This window comes from Tupaia chinensis, unplaced genomic scaffold, assembly GCF_000334495.1.
Source record: "Tupaia chinensis unplaced genomic scaffold, TupChi_1.0 Scaffold150006_1, whole genome shotgun sequence".
Taxonomy (NCBI): Eukaryota; Metazoa; Chordata; class Mammalia; order Scandentia; family Tupaiidae; genus Tupaia; species Tupaia belangeri.
The window spans coordinates 2,065,503-2,085,628 of record NW_006209847.1 but is presented as its reverse complement, the minus strand read 5'-3'; the positions used below and the strand labels follow the sequence as shown (position 1 = coordinate 2,085,628).

At 35.8% G+C, this 20,126-nt stretch overlaps 1 pseudogene; it reads right to left on the bottom strand.

Annotated features, from left to right (window-relative positions):
• LOC102478482 (developmental pluripotency-associated protein 4-like) overlaps positions 1 to 19,320 on the bottom strand; it is a 26,832-nt pseudogene extending 7,512 nt beyond the window's left edge.
• Between the last annotated feature and the right edge of the window lie 806 nt (positions 19,321 to 20,126).

The following is a 20,126-nucleotide window of genomic DNA, read 5'->3' as shown; positions in this document are numbered from 1 at the left end:
AATTATTAGTCATAATTTTACCATGTCAAACATATGCATAATGTATACAAACATACACCAAGAATATTTTGTGGGCTTGCCCCATCTTCACAATGCTAAAGCTAAACTCAAGGGAACTCTGTGCTAATATTTTAGGTTCTAGTTTATTTCATTTTCATATCATAAGACTGTTTATCCTGAAAAAAAACTACATACCAATCATAACAATATAGTCTCAAAATGATGATATAATCTCCTTGCCCAGAACTTAGCATATAAACTTGAATTTTTTTTTATCTTTAATAATAACCAATTTAAAAGTATTATGCATAAAATTTGGTCTAAAATATTCAACCAGCACCTCATTGCAATGACACAATCTGTAACTTCTGCCTTCTTCATGACAGTATTGTGGAAATTAACTAGAAAAGAAATTGCAAAACTTATTGCAAATTCTAAATGCTAGTGAAACACTATTAATGGAAAAGCATGGAAAATAGTCTTCTAGAATGTAAGTCTCAAAATGGATTCTTTTCTAAGTTTTTTACTTATTTTTGGTAATGCTTTTCAGTTGGTTACTATTCTAATCTATTCTGTTGTTGATAATATAAAATACTTGAGTCTGGTTAATTTAAGACAAGGCAGGTTTATTCAGCTTATTGTCTGAAGATGCATGGTCAAGGGACCACAACTGGAGAGGGTCTTCTGGCTGCATCACACTTGAAGAGAGCAGGAGTTTTTGACTTTGTCTTTGTCCCTCTTACTATTTTTCCTTGTAAACCCACCGTAAGTTAGTCATGAGAGCCTTACCTTGATGCCTTAACCCTAATCTCCCCCAAACCCTACTTTTCTACACTATAGTCAGATTAAGTTTTCATCGTCTTCATCCTTTCACAATCAAATCATAACATACGAATTCTGGGAGGACACATTCAAGTATTATGCATAAAATGTCACTAATTATTAATGTTAAGTATAATGCTTACTTGAGCTACATTTAGTGAGTACTGGAAGGATGAGAAAAGGATGAGCTTGACCTGAGGTAAAGAAAGGGTTCATGTTTAGGGAACCAGCAGTTAGCATAATGGCTATGTCGCTGGACTCCCACGTAGTCGACCACGATTTGTGTCCTGGACCCGGTGGCTTAAAACTCACGCCAGGTGCGTGTGCGTGTGTGCCCAGGATCCCGAGAGGAGAATGGAGGAGAAGGGATTGCGGTGTGACCATCCCCCCTGGGGGGTGATTTCTCGCTTTCTGTCTCTATGTCTCTCTCTGTCTGGCGAGCGCACGCGCCCTATAGAGAAAACATCTCAAAAAAAAAAAAAAAAAAAAAAAACAAAGAAAGAAAAAGAAAGGGTTCATGGTTAAAAATCACTTAAAAAAACAAGATGTTACAAAACCTTCTCATCATATTCACACTGCATTTCATGCTTCCTAATTTAGATAGAAAGAATGCATTTCAGTATGCTCAGAACGTATTTAAAATATTTGGTGATTGCTTTTGTTATAAATAATATTTATCTTAGTTCATTCTGTGCTGCTATAGCAAAACCCCAACACCACATAGTTTAAAAAGAACAGATTTACTTGTTACAGTTTTGGAGGCTGGGAAGTACAAGATTAAGATGCCTGTATCATGTGTCTGGTGAGGATCTTTTGGCTGCATGTTCACAAGCAAAAGGCAGAAGGGCAAACTAAAAAGGGATGAACTCTGTTCATCAGTCCTTTTATAAGGGAACCTAACCCCCTTTATGAAGGAGGAGCCCTCATAACACACTCACCTCTCCAATACCCCACCTCCCAACAGCATCAAATTGGCCAACCAGAATTTTGAAGTGCACACATTCAAACCACGGCAAGATGAGACCTATGAACTGACCACATAACAGGATACCCCTGAGGAATTCAGTTTTCTGTGGTGCATTGGCTATTAGAACTTCATAGGCAAGAGGGACTTAAATGGGAGAGGATGATTTTTTTTTTTCTTTTTTAATGGGATAACTCCTCTTGAGAGTGACTGAGGGGCAGTTTCTTGACTGATTACATGGGAAGGAAATGGAAAAGGAAACATCAGCACGTGCTTCCTCCAGTTGCTTATTTTTCTGCACCTGAATTTTCTCATCCATAAAAAGGATGATGCAATAGTGTCCACCTTCCTAATGAAGTTGCGGTAAAGAATACATGCATTAAAGAACAAACTTAAATCTATGTCTGAACAACACCAAGGGTAGCTGTGGACGGGAAGGTGTTAAAGGCAGAAACAAACGTACAAAGGGGCGACACCTGTGAGGTTTCCTATGGTTCGTATAAGTTTCTCCTGTGCGTGCCCTCACCCACCCTGCCCCATCCTTCCTTTCCTTCTCCTTTTATGCTTTTTCTGCACTTTCCTCTCCTCTGATAGAGCCCTGGGTCTACTGTGACTATAACCATTTTATTCTTCTCTTTCACTTTCTATGAATCTCTGAACGCCTCTCCTGGAATTCCTATCCTTTCTGTTTCCTTTTCTCTCTCTCTACCTCTTTGCCTCCCTCTCTTTACTACCTCAAGGGTCTTGAAACATAAATTTTTCATGATTCATGTCCTACCTAAGTAAACTGGAATACAAGGGTCACAGAAGGATTGACCTTGGAGTACTGACAGGAAGGGGTTTTGCAAAGAAATATGCTCAGTGTTTTGTTTTGTTTTGTTTTTCATTTCTTTTATACATTCAATCACATACATCACTTAGCTTGTAAAGTGAATGTTCCAACAGGAATACATTTCTCATCTGTCCAGCTGGGTGTACTATACACATTATCAAAAGATAATAACTCATTTCTTGGTCCCATCAATGTCTTGCTCTCTATTTTTCTCCTGAATATCTTTCCTCACACTGTCCTCCTTCTCCCACCCTCTTCTCATGCTGTATCTGGTATCTATAACCATTTTCTATATTTCTGTATCCTCTAGTCATTCAGTTTCCCTCAGTGTTTTAAAGGGATATCCTTCAGGGTTGTGAGGAAAGGAGTCACGGGATTGTCATGAAAGAAAAGCACCCATTTCCCAGATTTCTGTGACACAGGTCTCTTGTGCATTCAGTGACTGTCTTTATGCTGACTGCATAGGGTACTGGTTAGAGGCCCGGTGCCAGCTATGGTCATCACTGTGTGATTCATCAAATTCAGATGAAGTGTCTCAGGACCAACAAATGCGTGTCTTTTTCAGCTGGGAGTCACAAAAACTGAACTGAAAGTTTCAGGCAGGCTGAAATCTAGTTGTTTGTTTTGAACTCTTTTCTCTGCTTAAGATAAGTCACCATTTTTAAATTAAGTAACACATTCAAATCTTACATAATAATAATGACTGGAATGTATTAAATATGCGCTATGTGTACCAAACCCTTTATGAAGCCCTTTGATAGTACCATCATGGAATCTTCTCAGAGTGCTCAGGGATATGGATTTTATTTTACACATGAGGATATACTGAAGCTCATAGGATTTCATAACTTGCCCAAATGTCCACAGAGAAATGAAATTAAAAGTTAAAAATAAACATTTTTTCTTAACATAATTTCCATCAGCTTAAAGACGCTGTTGTAAGTGATGATGCCAGCCATTTAGTTCATCCTAAAGCACTGAGATTCCTGGCAATTTAACTATGCCAATGCAGTCTTTTTACATTATTGGCTAAAGAAGCATCGTGGCCTTTAATGATTGTTAAAGATTACAAAACAGGGACCACACAGTAGTGCAGCAGTAAAATACAACGGTCTGTGAGTCTGACCCATGTGGGAAGGTTGTGGGTTCAAGTTCAGAGGCTTTGCTGAGTATGTCAGGTATGCTTACGCCTGGGATTCAGGGTTGGTTTAAGCTGGGAGTGGATCATAATGTTGAGACCCTGTTGGGGGTGACTTACTCTCTCATTCCTTCACTCCTCTTTTCTGTTTCTGCCTCTCAGAAGAAATAAATAAACACAAAAACGATTAAGAAACAGAAATCAGAAAGAGCCTAATCAGCACTATAAGGTGGATACTTAATGATCTCTCATTGAAATGCTCACAAAATTGCCCTTGTTTGATGAAAGGATTAGATACAATCACTGTTGTGGTGGAAGACTCTCTGGTGAAGATTTCCTGGGTGTTTTTCTGATAAAGCTTTGGCTCATTTTCTCAAAACATTCTCATAAAAAGCAAATGTTATTGCTTTTTGGCACTCCAGAAAAATCAATAACAAAATGTTTTGACTATCCCAAATCATCGTTGCCATCACTTTTGTTCTTGACTGAATGCTTTCACTTTGACTAAACCACTTTCATCTTGGTACTCATTACTTTGACTGTGCTTTGTTTTCAGAATTATGCTGATAAAGCCTTGTGTCATCACTCATAATTCTTTGAAGAAATGCTTTAGGATTTTGATCTCACTTGCCCTAAATTTCCAGTGAAAGTTCTCTTCTTTTCTGTAGCTGATCTGGGCTCAACAGGCTGGGCACCATTAAACAGTTGCTCAATCTTAATTTTTCAGTCAAAATTGTGTAAGTTAAACAAACAAAGCTATCTATAGTGCTAGCTAGGTTTCTGCTGTTAATCATTGGTTCTTGTCAATTAGGGCATGGATGAGACTATTTTTTTCCTTGTAAATGACTATGGAGTGATTTGCCATTGCAGGTACCATGTTCATAAGAGGGCTCTTTTCAATTCATGTCTTCATAGTGCTTTAAACTAGAGTCTGTTCAGACATGGTGTTACAGGTTATTATGAGTTTATTTTGACGTAAAACAAACAAACAAACAAACAACCCATGCGTGGTTTCTCCATAGTATGCATTTTCCATAAACATTTTGTTTCCCTCCACCCCAAACTCTGAACATGTGATAAGTTTCAGAGTAGATATTCAGACCAAAGCATGTGATTACAAAGCTCTGATTCTTAATCATTGTATATAGATAGAGGGAACAAAAAGTTGGTGAAACTGCAGCTGTGAAATTCTCTGTGGGTAATCCTGACCTGGGTCTTTGCAAAGATTTTTGTTAAACTAGAACATGTAGAACTATTGCAGTAAAATAATGAGTGGCTATATGTTGTTGAGTGTGTAAATGATATACCATATATACTTGCACATGTATCTTTTTCCTCATTTATGCAAAAAAAGAATTCAACCAGATTCTCCCCTTTTATCTCCCTTAGTTTTCTTCCAAATTGATCCTACCATACACATAGTTTCTTGGCAGGATGTGTATCCAAATGGCAACTTATACTTAAATAGCAATCCATTGATGAGAACTCCCATTATATTCTAAGCTGTACTAATTATTAATGGTCTGAATGCAGGCAAGTTCCTGGACATTGCTGAATCATCTAAATGCTGAGGTTCATTTTCAGGGATGTTGTGATCTTGCCAGGCAGTAAAAACAATTCTCTGGAGAATGACCACCTCTGAGGACTGATGGAAGCCATGACTAATAATGTCATTACAGAAAAAGAAAGCATTATTTTAAGATAGGAAAGCTTCTTTTTCTCATCTTCGAAACTATGTGTTTGTGAAGGGGTTTGATTTTAAGTGTTTTATTTATTTTCAAGCACAGAGTAGCACTGTCTCCTCCACATATTTTTCTGAATATTGAATGCAGTGTAAAATCAAAAAGACCTTCATTCACATAGGAGATAGTCTTGGAGGAAAACAAGGAATGAGAAACAAGATGCAGCATTTCTAAATAACAGACAAGAATCAAGTACCTATACTCTCTTTATAGTCATTCTTTTTTTACGTTTCATTGCCCTGCTAACCTTCCTAAAGAAACTTGTAGTATTGACAATGGAAAGCAATGTTTTATCTGTCTTCCACATGTGAAAGCAATCTATTTGAATAGAAGAAATATTGGAAAGTGGAACTCCACTTCTAAACAGATTTAGATCTACAAATGTTATCTCACTCACAAAATCCTTTGGATGCTCTGAGAAGTTTATTATTTCTTTGGTAAAACTGAAATATCAGCATGAAATACAAAAAAGTATCGAAGAAAACTAACAAAAGCTCATTTTGGAAAATTAAACATCGAATTTCTCTTGTATGTATGATTTCAGTTAAAGATTTTACCTCGCTGTAAAACTTTAGAAAAACTTATTACTTATCTGCCTGTAAAAATTAGACTACAATTAATATGACAAAAACATAAGTAAAAAATGTGTTCTACAGTGAAGTGCTATGTAAAAATATGATGTTCAAAACTATGTAGAGATCTATAAATAAACAGTGAGGTGGATTGGAGATGAAATGGGAAACATTTTAATTTCTTATCATAATATAAAAATTATATTATTTTCAGGTCAATAATGACTGTGAAATATAACTCAATAGTTTTCTCCCTTTCTCTCTCTCTCACCTTGTCTTCTTTCTCTCTCAATCTAATGAGCATATTTATGGATCATAGACAGAGAAGACATTATAACAAGTAGGAAGAGAGAGGCCAATTTTAAAAGGGCTACTTCTTCTTTGTCTAGGCTTAACTCTTCGTTATTCAATTAGTTATGCTTACAATATTGAGTAAGAAAATAATATTACCTGAAATTAATTAATTGCTTATCCTTTAATTTAAATATTCAAATTATTTAATTCAACAATTATAACACACATGTAGAAAGGGAGCTCAGAAAAGATGGCTTTAAAAAATCCACTTCATCATCTTCTTCTGATCCTTGCATAAAGAGAAAATGCTATTAATGGAATCATTTTTGTGACATAAAATAGCCTCCCTTATGCTAACGATGACAAAAGCTTAACATTACATTTCTAGAAAGCTACAAGGCTTTTAGAAAATTATTCATTATATAAAGAACAGTAATTAGTTTTATTTTGTTTGCAATATAAGTAAAATATACTATGGTAAGTATTAAGTATAATTTATAATATTCTTGTTAATCTAGAATTTATACTTAAAACATTTTTTCTCCGCCTTTTTCTTTTTATTATATATAAGAGCTATGCACTAACTTGATATATTGCAAATAGAAATCCTGAGGCACATTGTGCTATTCGAAAGTCTTCAAGCATCCAGTTGGAGTATCTAGAGTGAGATGTCTTCCTCCTACAGTAATTGGTGTGACTTAGCTTAGCATTAAAACAACAAATTTAACAGCCAATAGATGGCACTGGAAGTATTCAAAACATTAATTTTTTTTTCTGTTCCATTGAATATGATTATTTCCAAAAGCAAATAACAATTTATATTGTTAAATTAAAAACAAAGGACTATCATTATTTCTCTTAAATTCATAAAAGTTCTATGTATCTGAATTAAATTAGCATATTAAAAAGGCACATGTCCATCTTCAATAACTGAAATATTTATTGTTGCATGCTCAGCACCCTAACAATGTAAAATAATACATTCATCCTCTACCATGTTGTAACTTACTAGTGTGTCACTCAAAGATGTTTTACCACCACCTGCTAGGATTTCTGGGGACATCTGTAAGCTCAGTTGTACGTGTGATATCTGTGGAGAATTCATTTTTAGTACTATTTGCCTGCTCGTGTGATCCTGGAGGGGTGAGGATTACTGAGAAATGTAATTAAGTCTTTTCATTACTGGTTCCCACCTGAATCTTTCTAAAGCCAACTTCACAAGTAACCTTTTCATTCTCTGTAGTAAACAAGCCCATGAAATGATCTATGAATCACATAGTGTAGGAGAAAATGCAAGATAGCACTTCAGCCCAGATCATAGTGAGCAGAGTAATCCATTTATAAGATGAGAACAACCTACCTCTAAAGTTGGCTAGCAATGGGCTCAGTATATGTACTTGGTAGAATAGAGTCCCATGTGGAGTTCTGGGAATGTCACATACATAGGAAGCTAAACTAGTATTACATTTATTTTGTTAAGTGAAAGACAGTGACTATGCATTAATCTTTCTCTTTTTTTTTGAAGAGGTTTTTGCTATAGGGTGCGTACGATGGCCAGAAAGACAGAGAGATAGAGAGACAGAAAGCGAGAAATCACCCCCTGGGGGGATGGCCACGCCACAGTCCCTTCTCCTCCATTACCTCTTGGGATCTTGGGCACACACACACATGAGCCTAGCATGAGTTTAAGTCACTGACTCCGGGACTCAAATTGTGGTCAACTACATGGGAGTCCAACGACATAGTCATTACCCCAACTGCTAGTCCCTCTTTGCCTTTTTAAATTTTTCATTTTTGGAGTTATATCAGTGTCTCACAAAGCCAAGTGTATTTTCAGGAAGGTGCTATCAGCATAAAGTAGCATCCAACATTACAGCCATTCCATCTTCAAAGTATATTCTACTTCCTTTGCTAAGCTATATTATAGAACTCTTGAAGAAGCCATTGCTTTGATCTAAAACAAATTTGATCATTTCTTCATAAAAATTCAGCACCAAATGAAACTTACATGTAGTTAAAGAGAGACTACTTTCCAATCTGTCTACATATGCATAAAATAATCAAACATTTAAAATGTAATGTGTTGATGGTTTATTAAGACAATTTATTTTATACAGAATATTACCATGAAATAGATGCACATATGCATGTATTGAAATGCACATTTTATAATGCCCCCCATGTATATATATACCAAATGAGGTAATGTACCTGGAGAGCCTAATGAAGTTCCTGGTTTTTGAATGCTTATTTATAATAACTTGCAGAATAGACCATTAGCTGAAATACTAAATATATATATTTTTAGTAATGATGTTTGTATAATTTCCCCCATATCACTTTTAATATCTGGCTTTAAGAAATTCTCTACATACTATTCCCCAATGTCCTAGAAATCATGGTTTAAATGTGATTATAGAGGCCAGCTGGTATTGTGGTGGTTAAGGTGTGGACTCCCACATGGCTAACCATGGTTCAAGTCTGGATCTGGCAGGCCGAAATTCTTGCCAGGTGTATGTGCATGCATTCCCAAAATCCCAGGAGGTGAATGGAGGAGAAGGGATTGCTGTGTGCTCATCCTGCCTAGGGAGTGATTTCTTAATTTCCTTTTGGCTATTTCTCTCTATTTCTCTGGCAAGCACACGTGCCCTATGACAAAAAAATTTAAAAAGCAAACAAACAAAAAATGTGATTATATTCTCATATTTTCCTATAACAACACTAATTTTATGTATTATATAAAGAGTACGGCTATTTTTTTTCCCTTGAGAACTGGACATTTTCATGAGCTCTGTGATACTTGCAATGAAATTAAGACAATTCCTTAATGTGTCTCCAATACTTGAAGTTAATATGTAAAAAGGGGAAAATATATTAAAGAAGTGCCCACAAACTATACCTAGAGACTTGTGCAATTCTGTTGGGAAAAATTCCTATGAGCACTGCATTGTAGCCTGCAGATGTTCTTATCTTTATACAACAATGTGAGCGTGACACCTGGAGGGTCCAGAATGATAACATTCATTTTGATGTTTGTGTTTTAGTGTTAATGATATTTTCTTCCTTCCAAAATTGTTATGTTATCTTTTACAATAAAGAAACAAACAGAAGGGACCAGCAGTTAGCATAAAGGCTATGTTGCTGGACTCCCATGTAGTCGACCGTGGTTCAAGTCCCAGACCCGGTGGCTTAAACTCACACAGGGCACATGTGTGTGCATGCCCAAGATCCAGAGAGGAGAATGGAGGAGAAGGGATTGAGGTGTGGCCACCCCCCCAGGGGGTGATTTCTCGCTTTCTGTTTCTCTGTCTCTCTCTGTCTGGTGAGCACACATGCTCTATCGCAAAAAGCTCTCAAAAAGTAAAAAAAAGAAGAAGAAAAAAAAGAAAAAGAAATAAACAGACCACAATTATTCTCTTGTATTAAAAAGTAGGTAAAAATTTAAGAGCAAAAGGTGTGGAATTGTATGAAAGTTTAACAATGAATTTTCAGTTACTATACTGCAAGGTTGTTAAATGTGTAGTGCAGATGAATGAATGAATGAGTAGATGCACTATAATCTATTGGGTGGTTGGAAGAGTCCTGACAGTTTTACATAGAAAAAAAATAAAAAACATGTCATGACTTTTCTGACAACCAAATAGACAACTTTGAACGTTGGTAAATTTGGTTAATAAAAGTAAATCATACTTTTGAGGAAGTATAAAGAGGAAGTAAGAAATTTGATTCCAAATGCTCAATTCCAATTACAACAACAAAATGTCAGAATAAAGCTGTGAGTCTTTTTCATGTCACAAGAAAAAAATCATATACAGCAGAGTTGTTTTCTTATCTGTGTTTTTATGGACTTATGATTTATGAGCCCTAAGTTTAGCCAGGGAATCAACAAATTATAGATGGTGACCTTGGGTAATTACCTAACTTCTCCATCTTTCATCTATCTTATCAGTGTAATAATTTTTCCCTACTTCATAGTAGTACAAAGTTACACAAAGGTGTTTTGAGCACTACATTTTTCAATATATGTGCTGAGAAGAAAATGGTGCAACCACTATTGATAACCATTTGGCAGCAGCTCAATAAATTAAACATAGAATTAACATATGACCCAACAGATCTGCTCCTGAGTATTGACCCCAAATAACTGAAAACAAATGTTTAAACAAACCCTTACACGTGAGTGCTCATAGAAACATTGTTCGATAGCCAGAAGAGTGGATAAATAAAATGTGGTATATAGATACAATGGCAAATTACTCAGCAAGAAAAATACAGTATTAATATCTGCTATCACACAGATGAGTCTTGAAAATGTGCTTAGTCAGAGAAGCTAGAAACAAAAAGGCCACATGTTAAATGATCTCATTTATAGGAAATATATGTAACAGACAAATCAACAGAGACAGAAACTGGATAGGTGTTTGGCAGGTGCTGGAGAAGTGAGAATGGGGAGGAACTGCTAAATGGGTACAGGACTTCCATTTGTGGTGATAAAAAAAGTTCTAGAGCTAGAGAGTGGCTAATTGTACATCATCATGAATGCACTTAAGGCCAGTAAATTGTACATTTAAGAATAATAAAAATTGGGGCCAGCAAGTGGCATAGTGGTTAAGGCACGGGACTCCCACATGACTGTGGTTTGAGTCCCAGATGCAGCAGCTGGATATTCACGCCGAGTGTGCATGTGTGCCCCAAATCCTGAGAGGGGAATGAGGGATAAGAAACTGCAACATGACCATCCCTCCTGGGGGTGATTTTTCACTTTCTCTCTCTCTGTGTAGTGTGAGTGCATGTGCCCTATAACAAGAATCTCTTTAAAAAAAATAGTTAAAATAATAAATTTTATATTGCGTGTGTTGCCATAATTATAAAAATAAACACTAATAAGAAAAGATGCATATGATGAAAGTTCTTAGCATTCAACATTCATCAATAGACACAGTTTTGAGCTTGGCAAAATTGTTTGTGATCTGCTGCATATGTGAGGATTAAGACTTGGTCCAAGAGTGATAAGGAAAATGGAGGAGAAGGGATTGTGGCGTGGCCATCCCTCCTGGGGGTGATTTCTCGCTTTCTGTCTCTCTGTCTCTCTCTATATTTCTGGTGAGCACATGTGCCCTATAGCAAAAACCTCTCAAAAAATAAAAAGATTCCTGAACTTATTGACATATATATATATATATATATATATATAATGACTTTTACAGAAACAGTCAGAAACCATCTTTCCTATAGCCTTACCTAGAGTAGTCCCATAAAAATAAATGCTTACTTAATTCAAGTTTAAAGAAAATATAGTCCTGGGCCCAGCAGGTGGCATGGTGATTAAGGTGCTAGACTCCCACATGGTGGACCATGGTTCAAGTCCCAGATCTGGTAGCTGCCTTTCTCCCTCTTCCTCTTTCTCTGTCTCTGTTTGGACAAATTGAAGAATAATAAATTAAATAATTTTTTTTTTTTTTAAGAAAAAGAATATGTAGTCCTGACTTACAAATATCACATAGTGGTACTAGGACTAAAACCTAGGACTTAATCAGCCTGCACTCTTCTTATATTTTTTTGCTTTACATTAATTATTATACACTAAGGTAAAATATCTCCATCCTGAGTAGCAAATTATCCATTGTCAATTTATGCAAGTATATTGTATTAGTTTACATGCATGTGTGTTCATGGATGTGCATGTGAGCACATGCATGAACACATATCTGGTGTCTATAAAATAGGTGAGGGAGAAGTGAAGATATAGAAATAGGTATAAATAAGACACAATTCCTAACCTCAAAATCTTTTTTTTTTAACCTTAGGAGTAGTTAAATAAAGAAAACCTATTTTCACCTCTGCATAAGTGGTTTTGATTAATATTTGCTTAAACACTGTAATAGACCAACTGTCAAAATATGAAAAATTCAGTAGCTTTAGTGCAATTCAGCAGTTCTTTTATCCATACCTAATCAACTTCCTACTAAATTTTGCACCAAAGTAATTTCAAATTTCTTGATGTTCTCAAATAGCCTGATCTATTCCTGTTTTTCTATCCTACAAGCAGATGACCCCTGCATTGACTTTATGGAGACTAAAGTTATCAGATAAGAGCTCCCTTAACTATCTTTCCCTTTCACCAAAATTGTCTCTGAATTATCACCCATGAATTTCTGTAATTCCTCTGGCCAAAGAGGAAATATCCTGTCCGGTCTAAACTACAACTCCTTTCTGAACTAAACTTCGTCACTCCTCATTCTCGCATTTTCAGAACTGTGCCGGTTACCATGCACTTGCTCCTTCCTCCCCTGTCCCTCTGTGGTTTCTCTATGTTTTGTCACCCTGCTCTGTGTGCTAGAAGGCTAGCCTTTCCAGAATACACCAGCCACTCATGCCTTCTGGTTTTCAGTTAGTTTGGCAGTGGCAAGCATGGGAAGGAAATCAGAGAATGGGGAGAAAAAGCGATCAGGGTATTTATTTCCCCACTCCTTTACTTTGCCCTGTGCCCCTTCTTGCTTCACTGTAATTTTAGAGGTTACAGATACGCTATGGCTCCTATGGGGGACCCCCCTCCCTGTGCTTCAGCTGTCAATTGGACTTGGATAAACTGATTATTCCCCTCTTCCAACCCCAGGCCTAGGAGTGCAAAGGCTTTATGCTGTTAGAAGTCCCTGGGTGACTATATGGCAGAAACTGAAAGATTGGGAGGCATAAAAGCATGGCAAGCAACTATGGGTACCAGAGACAGAATAGGAGGATGGGAAATGAGGGGTGGAGAGGGAACCAAGGGAAAAAAATCAATGGACAGAAAAATAGAAAATTATCAGTTGATAACAATGTGTACAGTAATTTCTTTGACAGGACTAACATACAAAGTATTCTTGCTGGAAAATTCATTTTTTACGTTGTAAAGACATAAAGCCACTGAATGTAAAAAATAAGAAAAATAAAAGAAGTTCCATAGTGCCATACAATATTCATCATTCTCTTAATTCTGTTCATAGCTCTATAAGACACCATCCCTTTAAAGTAAATCTTTTCAAAAAATGCCATCTGCCTCCAGATGAAACCCTAATCAATTCAAGCTTCTTCTGTCCTCTGTATTAAACCAGTTCAAACTAGGTTCTTTCTCACAATATTATAGTTCTTGCTTGCATTTTTTTAAAAAAATTGCTATATGGTGGGACCAGCAGTTGGCATAATGGCTATATCACTGGACTCTCATGTAGTCAACTGTGGTTCAAGTCCTGGACCCAGTGGCTTAAACTCACACCAGTCGCATGTGCGTGCATGCCCAAGATCCCAAGAGGAGAATGGAGGAGAAGGGATTGTGGCATGGCCATCCCCCCTGGGGGGTGATTTCTTACTTTCTGTCTTTCTGTCTCTCTCTGTCTTTCTGGCGAGCGCACTCACCCTGTAGCAAAAACCTCTCCAAATTAAAAAAAAAAAAAATTCAGTTCCATAGTACATTAACTGCAAATAATTGCATAAGAGAGAGAGAGAGAGAGAGAGAGAGAGAGAGAAAGAGGAAACTTAGAAAGCACCTCCCAGGGGAGATGACCATGCTGCATTCTCTTCTCCTCCTTTCTCCTCTTGGGATTTTGGGCATATGTACATGTGTCCAGCATAATTTTCAAGCCACAGGTACCTTGTATATTTTTCAAGCCACCAGAATGGAGCTCAAATCACACAGTTGACCATGTAGGACCCAGCTACTTTAACTACCACATCTTGCTAGCTATCAATTTTATGGATTTTGTTTGTTTGTCTGTTTTCACCAAATGTGAAATGTACAAATCTTATCAGTATTGGGAAATTCCTCTTTCATTTCTGTACCTCTTCCAATCTTTTCTGTAATAATCTTTCAACTTTTTCTTCAAAGAAGTTTCTGCGAACAAACGAAAATGTGACATCTGCTCCCATAACTGTTTTAATATAATTCTATCTTATACAACAAAGGTAAGGAGACACAACAGCCCAGCTTAGCAAATGGATGGAAGACAAACACCCTGCAAACCCCACTCTAATCAAAACATGGGACAGCAGCACTCCTCAGAAGCTTTTTACACTGGCCTTCTGATTATAACCTCCCCATCTCATCTTCTTGTGTTAACTATCCTGAATGCTATATTATTTATTTTCTTTCTTTACTTTAGAGTATTTCTATCAACATGTATACATTTATCAATAAAGAAAGGTTAAAATTTACTTTTATATAAGTTTTGAAATCATACAATACTGATCCTACTGTATCAGATTTACTTTAACATTATGTCTTTAAGATTAATAAATGCTTATATACATATCTTTAGTATTTCCACTCCTGTTTAGTATTCCATAGTATGGATATACTGTAATTTATTTATTTTACAGTTGTTGGATATGTGATCATTCGTAGTTTTGACTATTATCTTGGTAAGCATAAATGAGTGTCTATATGGGGTTTACTGCAAGGGCTAAAATAGGCTGTGCCATATTATGTCTGTCTTCCAGTTCTACCTGATATGGCCAATTGTTTTCCAAAGTGATCTTAACAGCTCACATTTCTACCAGAAAGTCATGAGAATTTCTACTAACCTATAGCTCTGTTAATACCTAATTTTATCACACTATTAAAGTTTTGATATTCTGTTAACTCATGAATTGTATTTTATTACAAATAATAATGAACATTTTTGAAGTACTTTTTAATAATTTTGCCCATTTTTCTATTGTTTGACTTTTTCTTATTGCTTTATAAGAATATTGGGTTTCCAGTGTGAGATTTTATTAGTGTTAGTGTTGCAAATATCTTTTTCTTATCTTTTTATATACTCTTCATTACTTCCATCGATGAGCAGGGGCCTTCATTTTGATGTAGAACACATTAATTTTTGCGTTTTTTACCTAGTTGTTAGAAAGACAATTTTCTTCAATGTTTTATAGAACTATCATTTTAAATAGCAAGTGTTTATATTTGTGTGGGTTTGTTTTTGAGCTTCTATTCCCCTCATTCATCTTTGTCCTTTCACTAACACCACCTGCTCTTAGGTACCATTTGCTAGCTATCAATTTTATGGATTTTGTTTGTTTGTCTGTTTTCACCAAATGTGAAATGTACAAATCTTATCAGTATTGGGAAATTCCTCTTTCATTTCTGTACCTCTTCCAATCTTTTCTGTAATAATCTTTCAACTTTTTCTTCAAAGAAGTTTCTGCGAACAAACGAAAATGTGACATCTGCTCCCATAACTGTTTTAATATAATTCTATCTTATACAACAAAGGTAAGGAGACACAACAGCCCAGCTTAGCAAATGGATGGAAGACAAACACCCTGCAAACCCCACTCTAATCAAAACATGGGACAGCAGCACTCCTCAGAAGCTTTTTACACTGGCCTTCTGATTATAACCTCCCCATCTCATCTTCTTGTGTTAACTATCCTGAATGCTATATTATTTATTTTCTTTCTTTACTTTAGAGTATTTCTATCAACATGTATACATTTATCAATAAAGAAAGGTTAAAATTTACTTTTATATAAGTTTTGAAATCATACAATACTGATCCTACTGTATCAGATTTACTTTAACATTATGTCTTTAAGATTAATAAATGCTTATATACATATCTTTAGTATTTCCACTCCTGTTTAGTATTCCATAGTATGGATATACTGTAATTTATTTATTTTACAGTTGTTGGATATGTGATCATTCGTAGTTTTGACTATTATCTTGGTAAGCATAAATGAGTGTCTATATGGGGTTTACTGCAAGGGCTAAAATAGGCTGTGCCATATTATGTCTGTCTTCCAGTTCTACCTGATATGGCCAATTGTTTTCCAAAGTGATCTTAACAGCTCACATTTCTACCAGAAAGTCATGAGAATTTCTACTAACCTATAGCTCTGTTAATACCTAATTTTATCACACTATTAAAGTTTTGATATTCTGTTAACTCATGAATTGTATTTTATTACAAATAATAATGAACATTTTTGAAGTACTTTTTAATAATTTTGCCCATTTTTCTATTGTTTGACTTTTTCTTATTGCTTTATAAGAATATTGGGTTTCCAGTGTGAGATTTTATTAGTGTAGGTGTTGCAAATATCTTTTTCTTATCTTTTTATATACTCTTCATTACTTCCATCGATGAGCAGGGGCCTTCATTTTGATGTAGAACACATTAATTTTTGCGTTTTTTACCTAGTTGTTAGAAAGACAATTTTCTTCAATGTTTTATAGAACTATCATTTTAAATAGCAAGTGTTTATATTTGTGTGGGTTTGTTTTTGAGCTTCTATTCCCCTCATTCATCTTTGTCCTTTCACTAACACCACCTGCTCTTAGGTACCATATCTTGCTTTCAGTTTATTAATTTACTTTTTTCTCATATATATATATATATTTGGAAAAAATTCATAGAACTACCATATTGAATTGAATAACCCAAGAAAATTAAAAGGTAGAATTCTCGATGAATTTGTATATAAACCCTGCACAAGGCCATACTAATCTATATATTGTTTTAATACAGGCTTGTTGAAATTGGAGGACCTAAATAGTGAGTTAGAAGAATGTGAAGTAGTACTTAAATAATAGGACTCCTGAGTTTGAGCTTTTAGAGGTGATATGCTTTTTAGCAATGATAAGTTCAGGAATATAACTATGGGCATGGGTAGCTGAAGAAGGGTAGAAGAAATTATTATCTGAGATGAGAAGGTTGATCTCCAGGTACTCTTTAAAGCTGTAATAAGAAGTATAGATGTACTTACCACTAAGTACCATTGTGAAGTTTAAGTGAGATAATATCAAAGACTAAAAAGAGTGTGGTAAATATACATGCTCATTTACCAGCTACCAGTTTTTATTTTTATTTTATTTTACTAAATTCTTCTGTAATTACACTTGATTTTCAGGCCTAATTAAAAGTACTAAGCTTCCTAGGCTTATGTGTACTGTTCATGATGTTTATTTTCTCTTTCACCCTGGACTGGACAACTTTTTGAAGGTATACATGAGTTACCAGTACCTGGGTTAAAAGTATATGGACTATATGTTTTAAAAATGCATTTAGCAGTAAACTTCAGAATAGAATTAGAAATAGTTTCCAAAATTATGTGTAAGACAAGTATGCATTTTATATAGGGTCTAATCCAGGCAACCATAAATAACACTAGTTCAAAAAACAGCAAACAAAAAACTATGAGAATGCTTACTAAGTTGCTTAATTTTAAACATATTGCAAAATACCTCTTTTGATAATGTTTTCTAAAATTAGCGTAATTTGAAAGTAGGACAGTACTAGAATTCACTATTTAAGTGATTTTGTTCTTTCTAAAAAATATGTAAAAGAGGGACTTCCAGATGGCATAGTGGTTATGTTGCTGGACTCCTACATGGCTGACTGTAGTTCAAGTCTTGGACATGGTGGCTCCATCCCAGATGCCTGGGAGTGCATGCCCGAGATCCCAGGAGGAGATCAAAGGAGACGGGATTGTGGTGTGGCCATCTCCCATGGGGGGAAGTGATTTCTTGCTTTCTATCTTTCTGTCTCTCTCTTGCTTTCTGGTGTGCACGTGTACCCTATTACAAAAATCTCTCTCTCTCTCAAAATAAAAAAAAAAAAGAAAAGATAAAAAAATAAACAAACAAAAGTCTAGGGGACCACAAGATGGCATAATGGTTACTTCACTGAACTCCCATGAGTCCCAGACCTGGTGACTTAAAACTCACACCAAGCATGTGTGCATGTGTGTCTGCCAAAAATCCCAAGAGGAGAATGGAGGAAAAAGGATTGTGGCATGACCAAACTCTCTGGGGGTGATTTTTCACTTTCTTCCTCTCTCTGGTGAACACACCCCCCCCTATAGCAAGAGTCTCTCTCTCTCTCTAAAAAAGAGAAAAGGTGAAAACAAAACTCTAATCCACAGAACACTTCAATATAATGACTAATAATGAATAGATAATGGGATTTCACTTCACCACATCTCTAAACGTTCTGATCTCAGGTAAGATTAAGGTATATTTCATGCAGTGTAGTTCTTAGAATAACGACCTAAGAGATAGGTATGCTGATTAAATGTGTACCACCATAATATTCTCAGGGAAGTGGCCCGTTTCTAGTGTAAATTTAATGCAGCTTTAGAAAGTCCCTTGGATCTGGGAAAATTCTTAGTTTTAGCTGTACAAGTAAGAAAAAAAAAAAAAAAGGAAGTAAGACTGTGAACATGTTAGCCATAGTAAATCCAAAAGAAATACAGATAGGAAGCTGGATGACTGGCCACCAATTTTAAATCCTTTGCACTGTGCAAATAGCCAAGTGTCTCAAAGTACATCATTTAAATCTTGCTAGTTATTTCTGAGACCACCATGTGGGGAAACAACCACTGTGAAAATTCTTATAGCAGGAGCCAGTTTGTAGAAATTAATGAAAATATTTTGGTATTAAACTCTCTAGAAAGATACAGGCATGAGACATTTGGCAGTAACAATTTACTGGCATACATGCATTTTTGTCTGGACTTTTCTTTCTGATCATATTCAGGCCACTAGTTCTGAAACAAATGGCAGTCCTGCTTGTGGTACCTCCTTTCCTCTGAAATTGGAATGAAGGAACTCCAAGTGTACTGCTCACCCTTGAGTGCATTAATGCTAGAAGCCAGGTACACTGGCCGCATTCAACTGGCCAGGGCATGATTAAACCCCATTTAAGCGTGTAATTGCTTTCTTTGTTACTTATTTCTTAGAGCTCTCAGCATCATGCCAGATTAGTGACTAGCATGTGACTAAATGCTTGACCTTTCTCTGAGTTATGCAGACTCTCAATCCCTTCTGGTATTGTTTCTCATCCATGCATTCTCTTACCAGTCCTTGAGCAGGAGCCACCGCTGCACCAGGCACTACTTTGAGTGTTGAGCGTAGTGGTGAGTTCAATAGACGTCCTCCATGGAAGTACAGAAATAATAGTTTTGGGATAATCGTTCATTTCTACAGCTTGCCTCCTCTTCCATCCCCTTACAGTTTATACCACAGTACTTACCACGGCCTTGCAAACAATGCGTTTTCTGATAAATGTGTGTTAAATTTATATATACATATTAAGATAATTCAAATAAAAGGTCAAAAGGGCATTTGGAGTGCAGAAATTAAAGTTGCTAGAAGAAAGTTCTAAATTAGTTTTCAGAGCTAGTGTTCACCTCTTCTTTTTTCTTTTTCTTTTTAAAAAATTATTATTCTCCGAGGCTTGGAAACTGCTGTGACAGCAGGAAAACTCCCAAGGGGCTGGTCATGGGTTTGGTATTAGGGATGCTAATGTTGCTCTCCATTAGACTGCCTTGTGCTGACTCTGTGCTCAGAGAGGGGGAACCAAACAGAACTGAGAATGATTACGAGTTATTAATTTATTATCAGGACAAAACAGTATCATTATTTTTGCTGCTTGCAGCACACATCTGACAGCAAGAGTGCAAGTGCCTATCATTTATTCTCCCGGTGACCCTTAATTTGACTCGAGTTTGTTAATCTCTTTACTTTTATTGATTGCATTTTAAAACAAATTAATTTTGGTAAGCAAGAAACTTTCATGAATAGAAAAAAAAATTGCAAGATAGTGCTTTTATCTATGGGGTATGTGAATTATTTTGTCTTTGAAATGAGTTTATTGATACAGTCCCCTGACTATACTGTTACAGATAGCACTTAGGTCTTAATAAATTTTTCAAAGTGTAGATAGTTTAGATGGCCATCCTATGTAGTCTCCTGGCTGAGTATATATAAATATAAGATGATGTG